This window comes from Peromyscus eremicus, chromosome 1, assembly GCF_949786415.1.
Source record: "Peromyscus eremicus chromosome 1, PerEre_H2_v1, whole genome shotgun sequence".
Lineage (NCBI taxonomy): Eukaryota > Metazoa > Chordata > Mammalia > Rodentia > Cricetidae > Peromyscus > Peromyscus eremicus.
The window spans coordinates 192021624-192046575 of NC_081416.1; the positions used below are offsets into that span (position 1 = coordinate 192021624).

Genomic DNA, 24952 nt, shown 5'->3' on the forward strand with positions numbered 1-24952 from the left:
GAGCTCCAAGGGAAGGTATTAGAGAAGAAGAACCAACTCCACCCATTGCTGCTTTCTGCATATGGTGAACTTGTTGGGGATGTGCTGGAGAACTCAACCTGGTATTGAGGATGAGGGAGAGATGGTGGGCTGAACAACCCAGAAACATCCAGGTCCAGAACAAGAGCTATGAGTTGACCCATCACAACATCCACCCCATCTATGATCTGCTGGAGCACTCAAAGGGGGCAGTTAGGCAGATCTAAAGTTGCAGGAAATCCATGGCACAGGACAATAACAGGATATACAAAAAGAGTCTCAGTGAAGGCGCAGAATCAATACTGTATCAGAAACCAGAGGCCCCAAACCAGACCAATGACTCATTTCAATTAAAATTTGCCATTAAGTCATACAAACTAAAGGGTATATTGTGTGATTCACTGTGTCACACTACAGCTTCCATTATGAGATTTTCTTTTCTCTCAAAATTTAATTTTGTTATATCTTGAGGGGTTTCAAGGTCAGAGGTTAGATATAAAGGAATGGGGAAAGAGTGGGATTGAGATACATTCTATGAAATCCACAAGAAAAACCAATAAAAATTTAAATAAATAAAAAAGTGACTAATTCAAGCAAAGAAGAGAACAGGCATGGAGTTCACAAGAAAATCAAAATGACTTCATGAGAATTAATGATCTATTTTAAAGGATGATATAAATTTTAAACATGGAACAAGTATGGTTCACACATTCTTAAGCTCAGAACAGTGGAGGAGGAAGTAGTTAGATCTCTATGAGCTCAAAATATCATGATCTTCATAGAAGTGTCAAGGCAAATACATATGCATAGTGAGGTCCTGTACACAGAAAAAAATACAACCTGGATTTCCTACATAAAAAGTCAGTGGCTCCATTTCAAGAAGACACTTGTACAATTGGATGAAGAAATAATTGCCCATAGAATCAAACTGGTACTTTAATTCTATAATACACTATTAGAATGCTATTGTATATTATTTAATATTTCTACTTAATTTTTTTAACATAGGAAGTAGGTGTATTTTTAAACTAGTTTTTGCGAGTATAACTTCTTCTGGAATGGTTTGTTTTTCTTATATAATGAAGTGAGTTTTTATCTGGTCTTAACAAGATAATATAGCACTTTGGGGCAAAGATGAAGCCAAGAAGTGCTGCACTAGAAGCCAAGATAGAGAAGACTTCCATAGCCACCATGACATTTCCCTTGATGCTGTGGTAGACAGGGAGGAAGGTGACCCAAACACAGAAGAACACCAGCATGCTGAAGGACAGGAATTTTGCTTCATTGAAAGTGTCAGGCAGATTTCTGGACAAGAAGGCCATGATGTAACTCCCAAGTGCCAAGAAGCAGAGATATCCCAGGACACAATGGAAAGCAATAGCTGAGCCCTTGTTGCATACAATGATGATGTGTCCATATTCTGCATGAGCATCTTGGTCAATGAAGGGTGGAGAGGTTGCTAGCCAGATTCCACAGAGAACAATTTGGATGAGAGAACAGATGGGAATGATGAAGTTTGGGGCCCTTGATATTATTAACCATCTCACCACTCTCCCTGGAAAAGTGACCCTGAAGGCAATAATCACAGTAATAGCTTTGGCCAAGACAGTGGCAAGAGCCACAGTGAATGAACCTCCAAATATGGTCTGCTGCAGGATACAGGTAATAGTGTTGGGACGACCAATGAAGAGCAAGGGACAGAGGAAACAGATAGTGAGTGTGATGAGCAAGGTGTAACTGAGGGACCGGTTATTTGCCTTCACAATGGGAGTATCTTTGTGCTTTACAAAGACTCCAAGAACCACAGTTGTGAGTGCAGAGAAGCAAAGGGCTATGCTGGTGAAAATGATCCCCAATGGGTCTTCATGAGCTAGAAAACTGACAATTTTCTGGAGACATTGGTTCTTCTCCTTGTTGGCAAAATGATTTTCTGGACACTTCACACACTGATCCACATCTGGAAAGAAAGCAATGATTGTGAGTCTATGATGATGTGATCCCTTTTCTCTTAATTGTTTTCCTATTACCTGCTCATTAGACTGTTACTTAAGTCACCTTGCTATTTTCCTCTAGGCAAAGAAATAAGTACTCTAGTGAAATTTTTGTCATTATATTTGGTGGAAAGCATATATTGTCACAGTAGGAGAACTATTGAAATAGTTTTAGGTCTTCAAAAGACACATTTCTTATCCTCTGCTCTTGAAAAAATTGAAATCCATCTTGAACAAAAATAAATGCACATTGAGCTATGTGTCATATTTTTTATTTCAATGTTTTTTTTAGTATTTCTTGAAAACCGAAGTCATTGCCAGATTTCAATTTTATGTCATTGGTAAACTTTAACATATTTTCAATTTTATTTTTTAGTAGAATGAAATTTGTTTTTTAAAAACTTTTCAATATTTTCATGTTTTGTTAAGCTGTCTTAACATGTTAATAAACTGCTTTTCAGAGTTTACTATCAGGGTTATCTCTCAGATTCTGTTATTTCTGTCATTCCCTGTTGGAGTTGTTTCTTTTCTGGTGGTTTTCTCCTTTCTATTGAATGTTTTAGGCAACATAACTACATCTCTTACTAAAGGCTCATGATATGCTATATAAAAATTGTTTACATAGAAGTAACATTTCTCTTTTATGAGAGAATTGGCTTATTGTGCAACATTTAATCAGTAATATTTTCAATTTTGCATTGCTTAACATATTTTTGATATGCACATTGTTGTAAAGTATAAATATAAAACAGAAAACCTAAGAATTATGTGTAGGTGAGTGGCACTCCTTATATAAATACACACACACAGTTGGGGATACAGTCCATTATATATCAAATGTGGTAATTTATAGAAGAGAGTGCAAAGATTTAAGACTCTGATGCAGTGGAACACTGAAAGGAAACAGTGGTATCAAGACACAGCCACACATTTGCAGATAAATATAGTTGTGAAAGCATGTACATAACCTTTGTAATCTTAGGTCACAAAAGAACACACCGTGAAGATGAGATTGTCATAAAGTTCCACAATTATCGGAGGAGACACTGGAATTTCATATCTGCTAAAAGAGGAAGAGTCCATATTCTTTAAGAATGTGACTTCTGGGCTGGGTGGTGGTGGCACGCGCCTTTAATCCCAGCACTTGGGAGGCAGAGGCAGGCGGATCTCTGTGAGTTCGAGGCCAGCCTGGTCTCCAAAGTGAGTTCCAGGAAAGGCGTAAAGCTACACAGAGAAACCCTGTCTCGGAAAAAAAAAAAAAAAAAAAAAAACCAAAAAAAAAAATGTGACTTCTGATGGTAATATCATGCTCCACTGCAAGTTGCACACACAAGAGTATTTGGGCAGCACAAGTTAGAATTGATATTTGTTTGTTGGTTTGTTTTGTGAGAGGATAAGTAGGGAGTTAGAAAGGTAAGGGTAGATCTGGAAGCATTTCTAGGGTAGAAATATGATCAAAATATGTAGTACAAAATTCTATAAGAAATAAAATTACCACTTAAAGAATTTCAGATTTGATATAAGTTATAGATCAACTGTGTTGACAGATGTGGACATACTGATGTTAACAATTTTTTTTTTTTTTACCACAGAAAACATCAAAATGTGTTCATGACATACTCCTATAAATGGAGATTCTGTAGCCCATTCCAGGCCTTGGATCATGGTATGTCTCTTCATTTCACACTATTCTGAGTGTTCTGAAGTTATTGTTTCACATACTGTTAAATGGAGCATGATAATAAGGTAGTAATCCTACTCATTAAGGAAATTTGAATTTTTTTAGCTATATTGGATAGCACATATGTATATAAAATCAAACACAAATTTCCAATCTCTTGATTTGTGTAAAAGATTGAGCTAGGAAGAATAATTATTAGATGCAATAAATCAAAGATTTATTAGAGTCCTAAATGTGATTAAAATATAGTTTGGAAAGCATCAAGTTTGATACTTTAAAATTATGTGTTAAATTGCATTGTGAAATAAAACACATTATTATATGCAGAAGAAATTTGTTTCTTCAGTAAACAACTTACACAGTGGATCACAATCCTAAACCATGTATAAATTTCAATGCCTAGCATTTGCTGTTTCAAGAGGACTATAATAAACTGTGACATTTTACTTGCTTAAAAATGAGAAAAAAATTGTCTCTGACTTCTTGCCAGATATTTCCCTTTTTTATGATTACAATTCTTTTTTAATTTTTTTAAAAAATTTATTCTGTGTCTTGTATCTTGATCTCATCTTTCTCCATCCCTTTGCATCTGCCATTTGCCCTAGAACTCTCCAATAAAACAAAATGCAAGAGAAAAAAGTAAAAAAAAAATGAAAAAAAGGGAAAATATTAAAATCTTTTCATGGAAGCTGCAGTGCAACCCAACAAGTCACACCATATACTGAAGATCCTGGTAAGCCACGAGCCATGTGGCAAGGGATAGATTTATGGAAATGAATTAATTTAAACTGTAAGAACAGTTAGCAAGAAGCCTGCCACGGCCATACAGTTTGTAAGCAATGTAAGTCTCTGTGTTTACTTGGTCGGGTTTGAGCGGCTGTGGGACTGGCAGGTGAAAGAGATTTGTCCTGACTGTGGGCCAGGCAGGAAAACTCCAGCTACAATATACCCCTTTGTCCATACATCTCTACTTGCTAGTGTTCAGTGCAAAGAGTCATTGGTCTGGTTTGAGGTCCCTGGTCTCCACTATATGATCAATGATTTTTACTTGCTTAGGTATTGTAGACTTCTGTAAGGAAGTAGGAATGTTCTCTGTAAACGCACATTTACCTGTCTCATTGGAAATCTCATTGTCTGGACAAGGAGTGCAATCATAGCAGCAAACAGACTTTCCCTCCAGTGCAGCTTTTCTGAATCCAGACCCACAGCTCTTACTGCACATAGAATGAGGAATCTGGGAAGAACAAAGGAAAGGTTTTGAAAGGCTTAAGATTTTATAGGAAACTGGGAAATACAGAAGTTTTAAATATTATATAACTAATTTACTTACAATTATGTCTATAAATGAATGTGGTTTTAAAAGAATGAGTGGAACACAAATCTTAAATGGTATTATTAATAAAAAAAAACCTGGAGCCAGGTATTGGGGTGAATGCTGAAAGATCAGAGAAACAGAACAAGTCACAGCCAACCTCACCTTGCCAGCTCCTAAGCTGATCTTGCTTCCTCAGACTGAAAGCCTCTGAATCCTCACCCAAATTGATCTCAGCTGAACTGTACAAAAGCCTCTAGTTACTGCTTCTCATACCTTATATACCTTTCTGCTTCCTGCCATCACTTCCTGGGATTAAAGGCATGTATACCTTTCTCTGCCCAGACATCACTTCCTTCCTAGTGATGGGATTAAAGGCATGTGTGCTTCTCAAATACTTGGTAGCAAAGGCATGAGAGCTCAAGTACTGGGATTAAAGGTATGTACCACCACACCTGGCTCTGTTCCCAGTGTGGCCTTGAACTCACAGAGATCCAGACCGATCTCTGCCTCCTGAGTGATAGGATTAAAGGAGTGCGTGCTACCACTGTCTGGCCTCTATGTTTAATCCAGTGGCTGTTCTATTCTCTGACCTCTAGATAAGTTTATTAGGGTACACAGTATATCAACCACAACTGAGCCCATCAAAAAGGCCCATGTGTTTACAGATTGAACAGGAGATATCACAGCGTTGGAGGTTATGGAAACTTAATGAGGTAGAGACAAGCATAAGGAAATTGGGTCATTGGGTACATGACATAGAAAAGGAAGAGATCCTTCTAAACTGAACTTCTCTCTGGGCTTACTGATTATTAGGTTTAGCAGCTATTACTTTCACTACAATTGTGTGTTTTAGTTATTAAATTGATGGACATTGGAAATATTCTGGAAACAAACCTTTGCACATTTCTGTGAGGGGTTTTATAGAGAAATTTGCCTATGGTGAAAGAGCCACTAAGGAAGTAAATATTACCACGTCATTGGCTGTTGTCCCAAATGAATAAAATGTAGAAAGATTGAGTAGCAGCATTCATTACTACCTAAATACTAGCTATTAATGTGATGCTGTCATTCACCTAATGCTTCTACAATCTTGCATTTCCAAAGATAATGAACTGTGCCTTCAAACTGTCATCCAAGCGAAGTGTTTCCTTATGTTATTTTAATTACTTGCTCTTTTGCACCAGCCAGACAAGTAAATGACACATACATGCAAACCATGATATTCTCTCTTTCCAGGGGCCTAAATGGAAAAGGATAACTGTTTGAAGATGAAACTTCTAAGCACAGAATCAAAATAAACCTGTCAGTGTCTAGAGGCAGTGAATGAAATGTGACAGAGACCCTATGTGGTGATTTGGAGGGAAAAAGGTCCCTCAGAATTATAGGTATTTAAATATTTATTTTCTGATTGTTGTCATTATTTGAGCAGTTATTGAAACTGTATTAGGTACAGATTTGCTGGAGGAATTGTGTCATTGGAATGGAATTTAAAACATTAATAAACCGTACCCTAATTCTAGTTTTCTTTTCCTACTACCAGTGTATGGATGGAGACATTTACTCTTAGGTACTTACTCCTCTTTCCTTGGTGCTACTTGTCATGCCTCATGTATATAATGCACTCTCATACCACCAGAACCATAACTGAAATTAAACTCTACCAAGTCATGTTTGGTCATGGTATTTGATCACAGCAACAAACTGCCACTATTATACTTTTCCAGAATGTAAATCACTAAACACATACTTTCTCTAAGACATTGGACTGGGTGACATTTTAGGCCTTGAGATTCCCTCTTAACAGATGTCCCACGTTTTTGTCCTATTGACATAAACTAACTCATACACAAACATTAACAAAAATAATTAAAGTGAAATACTTCCATTCATCAGAATTAAGGCATGAGAAAACAAACCTATTGGTAGTAGCTTTTTGTTATTTCTTACAGGTAATTTCATAGTGATAGGCTTTGAGTGAGAAATAAAAAATTATGACAATGAGAAATATATTTGTTTTCACAGTAAATTGAAAGCATTGTACTAATAGATAACCCACCTCTGAAAATGTTTCTGGCCATTTTATCATTTGCTCATGTAAAGACAACTGTTGATGTTGGGGAGTAGTTGGGGAAAAGGTTCCTACTTTCACCTTTAGTCCAAGACCCTTTGGAAGATTCCAAAAGTTGAGAATGTCATACTCTGCATCATAATTCTGATTCCAGTCTAAACTCATGTTGTGTTCCACATTAATCTTCCTCAGGAAGTGGTGAAGCTGAAAGGGATGAACTGTGTTAAAGTGCATGCTAGACATAGATAAAAACTTTTATAGTGTTTCTTTCATTATTTTTAATCTCTGATGTAAAACATAACATTAATATATTTATCAGTGAGTCAACGATAGCCTCGGTGAGTGGGATTCCATTCTGCCTTTGAATGGGCAGTCACCTTCAAGAAATACTTTGACCAAACTCAAGTAAGGAATCAGTGACTGTTGAATAAGACAAACTTCAACTTGAAAAACTAGCCAAACACGTTTACTTTTGGAGTATATTCAGAATTTCAGTATGTAAAGTGAGAATACTGATGACTAAAGGGTGTTTAAAAGCTTCATTTATGTGTTAATATAATGTTATAATGAGCTGTGTTATTATTTATCTTAAGGATCCACTTCCATGATTACATTTTGAAGAAACGTGTAGAAGAATTCTGAATTTTGTGAGAAGATTGTAAGATTATTTGTGATATAAACTAGACACTGACTAATCAAAATTCCTCCTTGCCAATTGCACCCCATTCCTCAGCAATGGATCTGCATTAATCTCTGAGAATATGAAAATCTATATATTCTCCTGTGATTTTTAACATGATATATTGAAAGCTACAATAGCTAAATTGGTACCTTAGTGAATGCTCAAACTGTAACATAGCTGATGTTCCAGCATAATGGAATGTATATTACCTGCCATGGGAAAACCTCAATTGTGTTCCAATTTTTATTTGGCTGTAGTTGTACTTGCTGAAGACTTAGCTCATGGAGACTGTGGGCCACAGCATACACGGCATTGTATATATTGTAACTCTCTTCACTCATGGCCATGTTAAAAATGTGCCTAGGCAAGAATTCCAATGAAGCGTTGGGTTGGCAGGTCTCTACAAGTTGACAATCAAGCTCAGAAAATGGGCATTTGAAGAACAAAAACCACAATTTAGGAAGGTAGTTGTCTTCTGGGTATTTATATGGATTAACTGTTTTAATAAAATTGGTAAACTCAACCATCTCCTCATGGTGGTGTTCAAAAATGAGACTCCCATGGAAAGAGTCTATCATGAAATAATCAGCATGGTTGGTAACATCCCATTGAGAGTTTAAAACTCAGACTTTCTGTGTCAAAAACTGTTGCCCTAGATTTCTCATTAAACCTTGTAGAGAATCAGTGTCACCATAAATAATGATGACATTGGCAAATGATTCCTGAATCACTCCCAGATTTTTCCAAAATTTGTTGGAAAATAAAGTCCAGGTGCCGGGGATCATTTCTACAAAAGCTGTGCATATTCTACTACTCTCCATCTTTTCTCTTAAATCTGATAGCATCTGTGTCCCTCTGTGGTCATCTGGGAGTAGTAGACCAACCCAGGTCCAGTGGAAATGCAGCATCAAAGAGACAATGGCAAGTGACAGAAATGTGTCTTTGGGGGCCATCTGGTAGACAGAAGAAAACTGACCTTGGTTGCTCAACATAGGATCAAAAGGCCCAAAAGTAAGCTGAAGAGAAAATAGAATAGGAAACAAGGGAAAGAACATTGGCATCATACATAATCTCAATCAAAAGAAACTAGTGGTCAGTTTGAAGTTATACTCATTCTTATTTTAAAGACAAATCTCTGTGACTGAGTTTTCGAAAAAATTACTGCCACATCTTCCAGTTTTAATAACACATCTTGTCTGGTCCATTGTGTTCTTCCTTTCTGTTCTAAGCATTATAAATGTGGGTCTATCATCAGTGTCTGAACCTGTGCATTTTTAGATGTGTAATCTATATGTCCTTTTTTCTTCAAAGACATGTGAAATGTCATCAACAGAGATCTAGCTTTCTTTTTCCACACCATAACATGTGGGAATTTGTAGAGTTGCAGGAGTGTCCCTATGTGGGCAGATATTTTCCATGATCTTCCTGTGATCACAGCAGCTGCCTTGTTCTCCTTTCCACAATTGTAATTAGAGAGGGGATTGCTCATTCCTGTGAGCCAAATTGCAGCATTCATAAGAATCTGTAGTTCATTGTATGGGAGATTATAGAAATCAAACCCCAGGGATATGTTTGATAGAAGGTATGGGTTCCTGTTGATTTTCTCAACAGTAAAAACTAGAGCCAGAAGAAGTTCATAGTTCCTAAAATTATACCTGCATAGATAACATGAAAATACACAAGAGGGTACAGACTACACACATCTATAGATTTAGTTCAATATATTTTCTAGTTCAAATGTTAGTGTTTCCCTAAGATCCATACTTAATATATTTCTTCAAGTGACTGAAATTCTTTTGAGCATAATATATTTTAAATACGAAATAAGATCTTGTAATTATGCCTCAATTTTGACAGTTGCAAGAGAGCTCTGTTTATATTTATTCTATGTTAGATATATTACCAATTCTCTGTGGACATGAACAAAGATACTCACAAAATAACACATCTCCTGGTTCATTGACCTTGGTCTTTTAGGTTCTCTAATTATAAGCTCATAAGCTTTGATTAAGGCAACCAATTTCCTAAGAAAATATCCTGATTCATAGGTATGATGTTAATGCAAACCCTCTAGAGAAACAGTTATTTCTTTGAAAATATCATTTTTGTTTGATTTTATAATATTTATGTGTCATTTATATGCACATATGTCTCTTTGTCTGTGAAAGTACAAGAATTTTAAATGTTATGTGTGCAAGACAAAGCACAATGTCAAGGATTGGTCACAGCTTTCCAAGTTCTTTTAATAGGCTTTCTTTAGAGTTCCCCCTCTGTATGCTATTTAAGTCTCCCTTAAATACTTCCAGGGCTTCTTGTGTGTTTTTCCCCATTACAACACATGCTTACTGGATTACAGATGTACACTCATGTAGTTTCTCAGAATCTGAACTCAGGTAGTTGCACTTGCATCTCAAGCCTTTTGCTTTCTGAGACATCCTTTATCTTTTTTTTTTTTTTTTTTTTAATTTTTATTTTGCAATACAATTCAGTTCTACATATCAGCCACAGATTCCCCTGTTCTCCCCCCTCCCGCCCCCCTCACCTTCCCCCCAGCCCGCCCCCCACTCCAATCTCCTCCAGGGCAAAGCCTTCCCCACAGACTGAGATCAACCTGGTGGACTCAGTCCAGGTAGGTCCAGTCCCCTCCTCCCATGCTGAGCCAAGGGACCCTGCATAGGCCCCAGGTTTCAAACAGCCAACTCATGCAATGAGCACAGGACCCGGTCCCACTGCCTGGATGCCTCCCAAACAGATCAGGCCAATCAACTGTCTCACCCACTCAGAGGGCCTGATCCAGTTGGTGACCCCTCAGCCATTGGTTCATATTTCATGTGTTTCCGTTTGTTTGGCTATTTGTCTCTGTGCTTTATCCGACCTTGGTCTCAACAATTCTCTCTCATATAAACCCTCCTCATTCTCGCTAATTGGACTCCCAGAGATCCACCTGGGGCCTAGTCATGGATCTCTGCCTCCAGGTCCATCAGTAGTTGGATGAGGTTTCTAGCACGACAATTAGGGTGTTTGGCCATCCCATCACCAGAGTAGGTCAGTTCGGATTGTCGCTCGACCATTGCCAGCAGTCTGTTGTGGGGGTATCTTTGTGGATTTCTGTGGGCCTCTCTAGCACTTTGTTTCTTCCTATTCTCATGTGGTCTTCATTTACCATGGTCTCCTATTCCTTGTTCTCCCTCTCTGTTTTTGATCCAGCTGGGATCTCCCACTCACCCAAGCTCTCTTTCCCTCGACCCTCGCCCTTCACTACCCCCACTCCTGTCCAGGCTGTTCATGTAGATCTCATTCCATTTCTCTGTCGTTGGGCGATCCCTGTGTCTTTCTTGGGGTCCTGTTTTCCAGGTAGCCTGCCTGGTGATGTGAGTAGCAGTCCAGTCATCCTTGTTCCACATCTAGTATCCTGTTATGAGTGAGTACATACCATGTTTGTCTTTCTGAGTCTGGGATACCTCACTCAGGATGATTTTTTCTAGATCCATCCATTTGTCTGCAAACCTCATGATGTCATTGTTTTTCTCTGCTGAGTAGTATTCCATTGTGTATATGTACCACAATTTGTTTATCCATTCTTCAGTTGAAGGGCATCTAGGTTGTTTCCATGTTCTGGCTATTACAAACAACGCTGATATGAACATAGCTGAACAAGTGCTCTTGTGGTGTGGTTGAGCATTCCTTGGGTATATGCCCAAGAGTGGTATAGCTGGATCTTGGGGGAGATGGATTCCCAATTTTCTAAGAAATCGCCATATTGATTTCCAAAGTGGTTGTACAAGCTTGCATTCCCACCAGCAGTGGAGGAGAGTTCCCCTAGCTCCACATCCTCTCCAGCATAAGGTGTCTTCAGTGTTTTTGATCTTAGCCATTCTGACAGGCGTAAGGTGGTATCTCAGAGTTGTTTTGATTTGCATTTCCCTGATGATTAGGGATGTTGAGCAATTCCTTAAATGTCTTTCAGCCATTTGAGTTTCCTCTGTTGAGAATTCTCTGTTTAGTTCTATAGCCCATTTCTTAATTGGACTGTTGGGCATTTTGATGTCTAATTTCTTGAGTTCCTTATATATTCTGGATATCAGTCCTCTGTCAGATGTGGGATTGGTGAAGATCTTTTCCCATTCTGTAGGCTGTCGCTTTGCTTTGTTGACCGTTTCCTTTGCCCTACAAAAGCTTCTCAGTTTCAAGAGGTCCCACTGATTGATTGTTTCTCTCAGTGTCTGTGCTACTGGTGTTCTATTTAGAAAGTGGTCTCCTATGCCAATGTGTTCAAGACTACTTCCTACTTTCTCTTCTAGCAGGTTCAGAGTAGCTGGATTTATGTTGAGGTCCTTGATCCACTTGGACTTAAGCTTTGTGCACGGTGATAGATATGGATCTATTTGCAGCCTTCTACATGTTGATATCCAGTTTTGCCAGCACCATTTGTTGAAGATGCTTTCTTTTTTCCATTGTGCACTTTTGGCTTCTTTGTCAAAAATTATTTGTTCATAGGTGTGCGGATTAATATCAGGGTCTTCAATTCGATTCCATTGGTCCACATGTCGGTTTTTATGCCAGTACCAAGCTGTTTTTATTACTGTAGCTCTATAGTACAGCTTGAAGTCAGGGATCGTGATGCCTCCAGAGGTTGTTTTATTGTACAGGATTCTTTTGGCTATCCTGGGTTTTTTGTTTTTCCATATGAAGTTGAGTATTATTCTTTCCAGGTCTGTGAAGAATTGTGTTGGTATTTTGATGGGGATTGCATTGAATCTGTAGATTGCTTTTGGTAAGATTGCCATTTTTACTATGTTAGTTCTGCCTATCCATGAGCATGGGAGATCTTTCCATTTTCTGACATCTTCTTCAATTTCTTTTTTCAGGGACTTAAAGTTCTTGTCATATAGGTCCTTCACTTGCTTGGTTAGTATTACCCCAAGGTATTTTATGTCATTTGTGGCTATAGTAAAGGGTGATGTATCTCTGATTTCCTTCTCCGCTTTTTTGTCCATTGTATATAGGAGGGCTACTGATTTTTTGGAGTTGATCTTGTATCCTGCTATGTTGCTGAAGGTGTTTATAAGCTGTATCAGTTCCTTGGTGGAATCTTTGGGGTTGCTCAAGTATACTATCATGTCATCTGCAAATAGGGAAAGCTTGACTTCTTCCTTTCCAATTTGTATCCCCTTAATCTCCTTATGTTGTCTTATTGCTCTGGCTAGAACTTCAAGTACTATATTGAATAAGTATGGGGAGAGCGGACAGCCTTGCCTCGTTCCTGATTTTAGTGGAATTGCTTTGAGTTTCTCTCCATTTAATTTGATGTTGGCTGTTGGCTTGCTGTAAATTGCCTTTATTATGTTTAGGTATGTTCCCTGTATTCCTGATCGCTCCAAGGCCTTTATCATGAAGGGGTGTTGGATTTTGTCAAATGCCTTTTCAGCATCTAGTGAGATGATCATGTGGTTTTTTTCTTTGAGTTTGTTTATATGGTGTATCACATTGACAGACTTTCGTATGTTGAACCATCCTTGCATCCCTGGAATGAATCCTACTTGATCATGGTGGATAATTGTTTTGATGTGGTCTTGGAGTCTGTTTGCCAGTATTTTATTGAGTATTTTTGCATCAATGTTCATGAGGGAGATCGGTCTGTAGTTCTCTTTCTTTGTTGTATCCTTGTTTGGTTTGGGAATCAGGGTAATTGTAGCCTCATAGAAGGAGTTTGGTAATGTTCCTTCTGTTTCTATTGTATGGAACAATTTAGAGAGTATTGGTATTAACTCTTCTTTGAAGATCTGGTAGAATTCTGCACTGAAACCATCTGGTCCTGGGCTTTTTTTGGTTGGGAGACTTTTAATGACTGTTTCTATTTCGTTAGGGGTTATTGGACTATTTAAATAGTTTATCTGGTCTTGATTTAATTTAGGTATGTGGTACCTATCCAGAAAATTATCCATTTCTTTTAGGTTTTCCAGTTTTGTGGAATAGAGGTTTTTGAAGTATGACCTGATGATTCTCTGGATTTCCTCAATGTCTGTTGTTATGTCCCCCTTTTCATTTCTGATTTTGTTGATTTGGATGCTCTCTCTCTGTCTTTTGGTTAGTTTGGATAAGGGCTTGTCTATCTTGTTGATTTTCTCAAAGAACCAACTCTTTGTTTCATTAATTTTTTGTATTGTTCTCTTTGTTTCTATTTTATTGATTTCAGCTCTCACTTTGATAATTTCCTGGCATCTATTTTTCCTGGGAGACTTTGCTTCTTCCTGTTCTAGAACTTTCAGGTGTGCTGTTAAGTCACTAGTGTGAGATTTCTCCAGCTTATTTATGTGGGCGTTTAGTGCTATGAATTTCCCTCTTAGTACTGCTTTCATAGTGTCCCATAGGTTTGGATATGTGGTGTCTTCATTTTCGTTGATCTCTAGGAAGTCTTTAATTTCTTTCTTTATTTCTTCCTTAACCCATTGGTGATTCAGGTGGGTATTGTTCAGTTTCCATGAGATTGTAGGTTTTCTGTAGTTTTTGTTGTTGTTGAAATCCAACTTTAGACCATGGTGGTCTGATAGAACACAGGAGGTTATTCTAATTGTTTTGTATCTGTTTAGATTTGCTTTGTGACCAAGTATGTGGTCAATTTTAGAGAAGGTTCCATGGGGTGCTGAGAAGAAGGTATATTCTTTTTTGTTAGGATGGAATGTTCTGTAGATGTCGATTAAGTCCATTTGAGTCATGACATCAATTAAGTCCTTTATTTCTCTGTTAAGTTTCGATTTGGGGGATCTGTCCAGTGGTGAAAGTGGGGTGTTGAGGTCTCCCACTATTAATGTGTGGGGTTTTATATGTGATTTAAGCTTTAATAATGTTTCTTTTACATATGTGGGTGCCCTTGTGTTTGGGGCATAAATGTTCAGAATTGAGACTTCATCTTGGTGGATCTTTCCTGTGATGAGTATGTAATGCCCTTCTTGATCTCTTTTGATTGATTTTAGTTTGAAGTCTATTTTGCTGGATATCAGGATGGCTACACCCGCTTGTTTCTTAAGACCGTTTGATTGGAAAGTCTTTTCCCAGCCTTTTATTTTTAGGTAGTGTCTATCTTTGAATTTGAGATGTGTTTCTTGTATGCAGCAGAAAGATGGGTCCTGCTTTCGTATCCATTCTGTAAGCCTATGTCTTTTTATAGGTGAATTAAGTCCATTGATATTGAGGGATATTAATGTCCAGTGATTGTTCATTCCTGTTATTTTTTGGTGGTGATGTGTGTGTACTTTTCTTCGTTGGGGTCTACTGCTGTGGCTTTATCTATTGCCTGTGTTTTCGAGGTTGTATCTGACTTCCTTAGGTTGGAATTTTCCTTCTAGTGCTTTCTGTAGGGCTGGGTTTGTGGATAAATATTGTTTAAATCTGGCTTTGTCATGGAATGTCTTGTTCACTCCATCTATGACGATTGAAAGTTTTGCTGGGTATATTAGTCTAGGCTGACATCCATGGTCTCTTAATGTCTGCATTACATCTGTCCAGGACCTTCTGGCTTTCAAAGTCTCCATTGAGAAATCGGGTGTTATTCTGATAGGTTTGCCTTTATATGTCACTTGGCCTTTTTCCTTTGCTGCTCTTAATATTCTTTCTTTATTCTGTACGTTTAATTGTTTAATTATTATGTGGCGAGGGGACTTTTTCTGGGGGTCTAGTCTGTTTGGTGTTCTATAGGCTTCCTGTATCTTCATAGGCATTTCCTTCTTTAAGTTGGGAAAGTTTTCTTCTATGATCTTGTTGAATATATTTTCTGTGCCCTTGAGTTGGTATTCTTCTCCTTCTTCTACCCCTATTATTCGTAGGTTTGGTCTTTTCATGGTGTCCCAAATTTCTTGGACATTTTGGTTCATGACTTTGTTGACTTTAGTGTTTTCTTTGACTGATGAATCTATTTCTTCTATTGTATCTTCAACGCTAGAGATCCTCTCTTCCATCTCTTGCATTCTGTTGATTATACTTGCATCTGAAGTTCCCAATCGTTTTCTCAGATTTTCTATTTCCAGCATTCCCTCTGTTTGTGTCTTCTTCATTTTTTCTATTTCCTTTTTCAGGTCTTGGACTGTTTCCTTCATTTGTTTCATTGATTTTTCTTGATTTTCTTTCAGTATTTTATTGTTCTCTTCCAGGACTTTATTGATTTCTTCTAATTTGTTTGCCCTTTCCTCTAGTTGTTTACAGCGTTCTTCACATTTTTTTGTCTTTTCCTCTACACGAGCCTCTAGCTTCTTCATGATGACATTCATAAGGCTATTTTCTTCTGCTTCTTCCAATTTCTGATGTTCAGGTCTAGGTGTTGGAGGAGGGCTAGGGCCTGGTGATGGTGTATTACTATTCATTTTGTTGTATGTGTTTCTGCCTTGACGTCTGCCCATCTCCTTGTGGTTCGTTCCTGGCCTTATCCGCACACTTGGTTCAGAGCTGACAGATTCAGGAAGTCTCTCTCTCTTGTCCAAATGGGAGCTCTCTTGTCCAAATTGGAAGTCCGGGGCAGGATGGAAGCTCTTGTTCAGAAGGGAAGTCCGGGGGAGGATGGGTGCTCTCCTCTCTCTCTCTCTCTCTCTCTCTCTCTCTCTCTCTCTCTCTCTCTCCTCCAGATGGGAAATCCACGGCAAGATGGGAGCTGGGGGCCGGCCTCTAAGTCTCAGGAAGAGGCTTGGGGCTCAGGCAGATGGGCGTGGGGGCAGGGCGTGGAGACTGCAGGGTCTGCCAGGGGTCTTGGAGAAGGGGATCCTTCCCGGTTGGGGTAGAAGGGCACCTGCCCGGGGTCCAGAACCTGGGCCCAAGTTGGGCAGGTCTTCCCCGGAGTGGCTGGTGCCCAGGGATGGGGTCGGGGGCAAGCTAGGGCACTCACCTGTGCTTCAGAAGGGAAGTCCGGGGGAAGATGGGAGCTGGGGGCTGGCCTCTAAGTCTCAGGAAGAGGCTTGGGGCTCAGGCAGATGGGCGTGGGGGCAGGGCGTGGAGACTGCAGGGTCTGCCAGGGGTCTTGGAGAAGGGGATCCTTCCCGGTTGGGGTAGAAGGGCACCTGCCCGGGGTCCAGAACCTGGGCCCAAGTTGGGCAGGTCTTCCCCGGAGTGGCTGGTGCCCAGGGATGGGGTCGGGGGCAAGCTAGGGCACTCACCTGTGCTTCAGAAGGGAAGTCCTGGGCAAGATGGGAGCTGGGGGCCGGCCTCTAAGTCTCAGGAAGAGGCTTGGGGCTCAGGCAGATGGGCGTGGGGGCAGGGCGTGGAGACTGCAGGGTCTGCCAGGGGTCTTGGAGAAGGGGATCCTTCCCGGTTGGGGTAGAAGGGCACCTGCCCGGGGTCCAGAACCTGGGCCCAAGTTGGGCAGGTCTTCCCCGGAGTGGCTGGTGCCCAGGGATGGGGTCAGGGGCAAGCTAGGGCCGACATCCTTTATCTTAATGTCAAAGTTTGCAATTCAGAAAAAAATGCTTTAAGAAGCTAAACAAACCAGTGAGGAATTGGAAACCTCTGTTTTAGTGGTTGGTTAGGGGAGCTCAAGAGACACCACCCATAAAATAGAGGCTACTACCACTGCCCTTAGTGGCTTCCAGAAAAAGAAAATAAGGCCCAGTTGCTAAAGACACCACACACTTCAGAATCAGAATGTGGATGAATCAATCTCTATTTGATATTGAACCTCCTCTCAGAGGAGTAGCTCTCATAGTTACAGAAAGAGCCATGCAATCTTTCTATGGAGAAAAGCAAGCAGGAATCTTATCCAGTTGTAAGGCAAATGAATCACTACAAAAGAAACATGATGAGATATTCTGATAGGTGGAATTATGTCACTTATGACCTGGCATAACCTACAGATGCCTAACTGGTTAAAACCTGTTGGATAGGAAGAAATCCATCCATGCTTGAAACTATGTATTTTGCCAGCTACCTGTGACTAGTGAGGCTATTAAGTCTAAAGAAGAATCCACTTCTGCCACTTTTCTAAACCAGTATAACCTGTAACTGCATTTCAAGTACTTATAATTAAATCCACATGTGAGTATTATTCTCACCTTGTATTAAAGAAGCTACTCTATGCAGCCTACATAGATGATCATTACAGGATGACACAATTGGGTACAAATGCAGAGATTAACTAATCATGGGGTTTCTGCATCATATTAATGCATTTACTACATAATCCCTACACCTAAGGTTCAAAGAACATTTTGGAATAGGAACAGAACATTATTAAGAGCCAGAGGCCTAGGACATCTGCTTTAATATAGTCTGTTTAAAAATAAAAGAGGACATGAAGTGGGGTGTGCGGTGAGGGGGGAAAATTTTGAATAGTTGGAGAGATATGGAGATTAGTATGATTGCGATATGTTATTTGAAACTCACTAACAACTCACTAAAATATTATTTACAATGTTGTATTTTACAAATTATTCCTTGATTTGATAACAAAATATATTGCACTAAGAGATATTTGCAGTTTCATAGAGAAACAATATTATTTTCTTTATGCTGGACACAGGCACCAAGAAGGAGATTAATTCTCCTTTAAACACATGTAAAAAGGGTAGAGATTGGGCACGTTTGGGTGTATAGTTACCCAGGAGAGTCTTGGCCTTGTAATCATAACATTTATTTTCTCCTTTGACAGTTTGCATAACTGATTATATATAATATACTTAGTAGGCTGATAATGGTAGCAGAATTTATAGACACATCAGTAGGAAAGGTTAGAAATCTCAAAATGTTTACATGGTTTTTGAAATGTTTCCCAGCATCATATAATTTCCAATGCAAATCAGAAGAGATATCATTGTTTAGTTATTTGATTTCAAAAAATGCAAAATAACATTGTATAATTTTATATTTTGTTATTCATGTCAGAAAAAAATCAATCCACAAAAGTTTGAGTTGTTACTGGATGTAAATACAGTAATGGGTTGTACATATACGTTCCTGTAACTTACAGTTTGAGGTGAATGGTTAACAAAAAATCCCCACAGTGCTGACAATGCAAGTGTCAGCATTCACCTCAGGGAGACCTGCCAAACATGCTTATATCAGGGAGGCTGCAATATTTCTGATGGGTTGCTTGTGTTTGTGATTTTGGGTGTAATGGAAAATGTCTCAGAAAATTGCTTCTTCTCTGTGAAATACTCTTAGAAAACTAGGAGCTAGAAGACAAGATTTGAGAGGAGGAGTGGATGGGGAGTGGGGTAGATGGGAGTTGGGCGAGAAGGAACGGGAGGAGAAGAAGAAGTGGAAACTGTGGTCGGTATGTAAAATGAATGAAAAATGTTAATAAAATAAACTAAAATTTAAAAAAGACAAGATCCAAGTGCCAATTAAAAAGACAAGCTGGAGATGAACAAAGTTCAGTGGCTACAATAGGGCAGACAACAAAAATGTGGGTCTCAAGGAAATGAATTCAGGACAAATAGTCTTCCATAAAAAATTCAGAGAACATTCAAAAATTACTTTCACCATTTGCAGAGAAAAGCAGGAAATCCCACAGGGCAGCAATTCATTGAAAGAGAAACTCCAATAGGCCACAGGCAATTATGGAGGGAAATGCTCAGAATCAAGGTACAATTGTGGGTTAGAACATTTTTCACTGCTAATATAAGAAGGGAAGATGTGAACAAGGAAACCAGGATGGCTTTATTTATATGAGAAATGTTCTAGAAAATTGGAAAAGCACCTTTTATAGTTTTTCCATTCTTAAAATGAATACATATTTGAATAGTAAATATTTGTTTAAGTGTGTATGTCCTTATGTTTATTTGTGATTCTTAAAAGAAAAAAAGCTTTAATAATTATCAGAAAACATAGGCTGATAAATTTTAGTCAAAGTGAGTCTTCATGTGATTTTGAACATTAAATATAAATTTCAAAATGTTTAAAACAAGCATCATAATGTAACATTTTAGAATTATCTCCAAGGAAATGTTTTGACTTTTAGTACTTAGTAAAATTCATACATACATATGTCTATAGTATGTGGGAGCCCGTTCTCGGGTTCCTCATGGCTTTACCCAGCAGGTCCTCATAGAGGATGATTAGACCACGGGCCTGAGTGCAGGTGTCTGAGATGGTCTGCACTTGGCTGTGCTGGGGGAGGAGGTCTTTTGCTCCACCCCTTGGCGTCTCTATAAAAACCCTGGGGCAGAGACAGTCAGGGCCCGTTGGAATAGGTTCCAGGCCCTCTCGAGGCTATCCTTTATTTTCTATCTGTTTCTCTCCGCGATATTCTCTGCAATAAATCCTTCTATCTAATATTTCCTGCTGCTCGCACTCAAGAAAACTCTGGGGAACTGTGGGGGTGGTTGGGTAAATGCCCCACAGAATGGCATCATGAACAGGGACTAAAGAAAAAAGAAAAAAAAAACAGGGACTAAAGACAAAAGAAAAAAAAGGGGGGACTAAAAAAAAGGGAAACTAAAGACAAATGAACAGGGACTAAAGACAAAGTAATAGGGACTAAAGATAAAGGAAAATAATAGTTTTATTACAGAGTTTTTGGCGAAAGTGCTGAGTTCAGCCCTGCCAGTGGATGAGGCATGCCGGTGTTATGGAAAATATATATATATTTTATATATATATTATTGAGAGGCAGGGGTTTTATCCTCGAGAGAAAAGGAAAGCGGACTGGAAGGATGTCCGATGCTGCAGCGAAATTCTCTTCGGTCAAAATTTTCTATCTTCTATCCCTTTCTCAATTTCTATCTGTGAAAAATAAGTTTAAGGTATAGCGTAGTAATATAGTTTAGGGAAAACTTAGAAGTGTAAGATTGTGTAGGAAAAAATAAGTAAGGCAACTAGACAGAAAAACTCTACAATTTTCTAACTTTGGGGGCTAAGAACGCAAACTGGGGGAAAAAAATCTTTCTTTGGGCTATTTGGGTAGTAAAAAAGCTCTTCTTCGAGCTTATGGGGAAGAATAAGTTTCCTATGGAAGCTTTTGACTTGGGGCAGCTGAAATGCTAAGTCCAAGCGGCAGGAGAAAGTGATTTCTCCCTGAGGCAAAAATGGGGATGTAAAAAGCCAAAAAGTTTAAAGTTGGGAAGTTTTGGGAAAAGTTGGTCTTTCTCCTGGGGGAAAAAAATCTTTCTCTTAACTAAAAGCTTTTCTTAGAAAATTTTTGGGGAAAAAAACTCTAAAAAGCCTTCATCTTTCTCAAAAGCTCTCAAACTTAAAAACTAAAGCCTTTAACTTTCTCTCAGAAGGACAAAAATTAGAATCACCTGAAGATATTAGTATGGGGACCACCTGTGATTAGCTCTAAGGGAAAAACAACAAACCTCTTAAGACAGCAAAACCTCTAAGTTCTGTTTTTCAAGCCTTAAAAATTGTCCCTGCAATGCAGGAGGCAGGGACAAGTTCCTAAAAACCTCTTCTAAGCTCTGTCTCTTCAAGCTAGTAAAAGACAGTGGGTCAGAATACCCTGAGGGAAATGCTTGGGAGAGTGTGGGTAAAGAGCTACAGAGAGCCCAAAAGGGCCAGAAACTTTACCTGAGAAAAGCAAAAAAGCTAAGCTTTTCAGTTACAACTGAGCTGAGGCATCAAGGGTTTTGTTTGAGTTGAGCATTTCAGAATGAGAAGGTGCTCCTAATGGTCCTAATGCAAAGATCCCCTGAAGCAATGCAAACTGTTAGCTTTGTATCCTCTCTTCTGAGCAAAAACCCAGAGGGACTGGCCAGCTTCTCTGAGTTGGAGTGCATTTCAGGGATACTAGGGTTCCTGCAGTTGCAAACTTCCTGGAGCACAGAGCTGAGGCAGGAAGGTGCAGGACCCAGGGGAAGATTGCCAATGAACAAAACTAAAGCCAGTGGGAACAGCACAGTTGTCCACTTTCCTACAAGTCCCGGGTTGATAGGTCCACAGCTGCAAAAAATCTGAGAAAAAGCTTTCCTATCAGAGAAAGGACCTTTCTGAGAAAACAGTAAAGCCGAACTGTGTCTGAAGCAGTTGTGCTGCTGAGTCAGAACGCTGTCTGGGGAAAGAGGCCAGCCAGGGCAGAACAGAACTATCCAGGAGTAAAGCTTTCTTTTTTGTCAGAGAAAGCACCTCTTTGAGAAAAGCTTTGTTTCAACTGACTCCCATGAGATGAGGGAGTGTAGCCCTGAGGGGTGATTGCCTCTGGCATAAGCTCTGTCCTTGAGCACCCAGACAAGCAAACACAACCCACTGGGGGACTGGGCCAGGTGAAGGCCTAATGAAACAAAACGCCTGTCCTAATGGGAGTTTAGAAATGGCAAAAACCTCCCTTGTTAGACTTTCAGTCTGTACGCAAACCACACAGACCCTTAAAACAGAAACAGACAAAAAACTCCTACCTTCAGTAGCAGGAAAAGCCGCCACTGTAGTGTCGGAAACTGTTTCTGGGGTAGAGGGGATAAACTGAGACCAAACTGGGAACTGTCTGGGAAAAAGACTCCGAAGAAACAGAAGGGACATATTCCTCCCCAGAAAATACATGACCTGTGAAAAGCTGCTAGAATTTGAGGCAGATTCCGGGGGAGAAAAAAGGCCCCTACCTCCAAAAGCAGCTAGGAGGGGAACAGAGCCACAGACAGATACCTGAAGCTCTGCATCTGGGGAAGGGAGGAACAAGCAAAATGTGATAGATCCGTGGGAGAAAATCTCTCTGAAAGAGCTTTGGAAAAGCTGTTGTACATGATCTTGTTTTTCACTGACTGGCTAAGACAAACACAAGCCCCTAGGAAAGTTGCTATCAGAAATGCCAGCCTCAATGCGGGCTAACGAGGCAGGTGCAGTTCTGATTTGGGGCCAGTGTCCGATGAAGGAGAAACACCTGTTAAAGCCAGTTGAGGCGAGAATAGAAATCTCCCAACATGCCATAGCTGAAAATGTAAAATGCTTGTTCAAATCTCCCGTTGCAAGAGCAAAAAACTTTGTTCAAACTTCCCGGGCAAGAATTTGTAAGCAAGTCTGGTAAAAAAGAACTTAGAAGTTGACTCTCAGACCCAAAAAGAACTATGGGAAACGACTGATATAAGGGAAATGATATAAGGGACTGATATTATTATGGACTGATATAAGGGAAATGCATTCTGGGAAAGGTAGTTTTTCTGCTAAAGATGGCGACATTGCCCTGAAACACTTTTGTCAACTCGAAAATACATTCATGGTAAACTTAAAATACAACTTTTAAAAGAATAAGGAGGAAAATCATTTAAGAGTTTAAGTGTCAGTTCCAATGAAAAATTGAAAGGATATGGAACTAGGTGCTTCACGGTTTGGGGCTCCATTGGTAAAATGCCTTATTTACCCTAATAGCTGTGCAAAGTTTTTACGGTAGTTGGATGACAAAAGCTACCTTTAAGAGCAAACAAGCCACTTTAAAATCCTTAAAGCAAGAGAGCAGTTTATACACTGAACATTGTCTTAGATATGAAGAAACTTATGTGAAATTAAAAATTATTTACCTCTTGAACAAACAGCCTGCAATGAGTGATTCCTTTGCAAATCTAATTAAGGGGATAAGAAACAAGCATTCAAAAAGAAATGACTGCTTTATAGATGGGAAACAAACTTCAGAAAATCTGTCTTAAAAAAATAGTTGCTTCACCTGAAAATTCCTTGTAAGAAATCAATGCTAAATATTACAGCTGCTAATAATATTGGGAGTTAAAGCTAATGTGCTGAGTCAGAAAGAACATTTATGTTGACTCCTTTGAATAGTAACAGTTTTGGGGAAAATACTGGAACTAACAATAATCCAGTCAAAATGTTTCAACAAATCCAAGACGCTATTCCACAAAAGAAAGCTGCCATGCTTTGTGGGCCATATTAGAGCTCACTCCAATCTTCCTGGTCCTTTAGCTGAGGGTAATGCAAAATGGAAAGATCCCTGCTTGGGATTATGGAAGGGTACTAATCCTGTGTTAATATGGGGTCTAGGACATGTTTGTGTTTTTTCACAAGAGGAGAATGAAGCTCGGTGTTTACCGGAGCGTCTGGTAAGAAGCGTGGAACTAAGAAAGGTCAGCTCCAATGATGTTCCTATAAAGGAACCAGAATGAAAGTGGCTCGATTAGTGTTTCTGAGGTTTTGTCACTGGTTGATGCAAACAGTGAGGAAATAGAGTTCGGAGCTGTGCCACTTTTGGCTTTACTAGCTCCTTTGGAAAAATACTTTATATCACCTAATAGCTGTGCGGTATTTGGCAAAGACCTTACAGCAGCTAAATATGGTAATTTCACCCTCAGTATGAAATGAAGTTTTTTCGGTAGAGCAAACCAAGAGTACTGCTATAATAGAAATGTTTGTCTGAATTGAAGTACTTAGGGGAACTATTATGAATTTGGGTGAAGGGACAGCCTCTAGTTAAAAACCGTCTACCGCTGACAGTGCATCTCTGCCGGTCCGGAACGGCTGAGAGAACTGGCAACTTTGGAGTGTGGCGTCATCCTGGGAAGGTTACAGTCCCCTAGCAACAACTATCACAATTCTATAACAACAACACTCACTAAATCCCAGTGCTTTATAACAAAGCTGACTATAAACTCTAAACGTTAGCAATGATGTACATACTTCCTGTCTAGTTAAGAATCTTTCTAATAGAGATAGTGATAATAATTAAGAGTAAGAAATAGAAAAAGATGAAAATAAGATATGTAAGTTTATAAAAATTCTCTTGTTAGATCTGTGTTAAAAAATCTTTAGGTGTTTGCTAAGTTAAATATATGCTAATGGTAGCCCTATATAAGTTTGTAAAATAGATCTATAGATCCTTTAAGAATATAAGCTTGCAAGAAGTATCTAAGGTAGTCTTAAGACATGTAGTGATAAGCTTGTAAGAAGTAAAGATGTTAGCTGTAAATGTAAGTTTAAATAAAAATAAGATGGAATGAATATAAGAAATATATAAGTAATAAGAAATATATTTGCTAAAGTAGTTCTATAGTTTCCTTAAGGAGTATAAATAAGTAGATGTTAATACGTTATTTGTGAGTTTGTAAAATGTAGATGTTGAATGTGAGTCTAAATGCTTTGCAAGGCAAAAGGTTATATGTGAGTTTGTAAAGTGTAAATGTTAAGTGTGAGTCTATTCTTAATGTATATGGTGAAAGAACCTGAGACATACAGAAGTTAGTGTCCTAGCAGACTGCAAAGCAGGCAGTCTGAGCGGTTTTTCAAAAGCTCCAGAAGCCGCTAAGAAGCTAAGAATGGCGGACGCCAGAACTAGCACAAGGCA

The 24952-nt window shown here is 39.0% G+C and overlaps 1 pseudogene; it reads right to left on the bottom strand.

Moving 5' to 3' along the window:
• Positions 1-1046: 1046 nt before the first annotated feature.
• The window catches only part of LOC131903961 (vomeronasal type-2 receptor 116-like), a 43723-nt pseudogene continuing 19817 nt past the window's right edge, over positions 1047-24952 (bottom strand).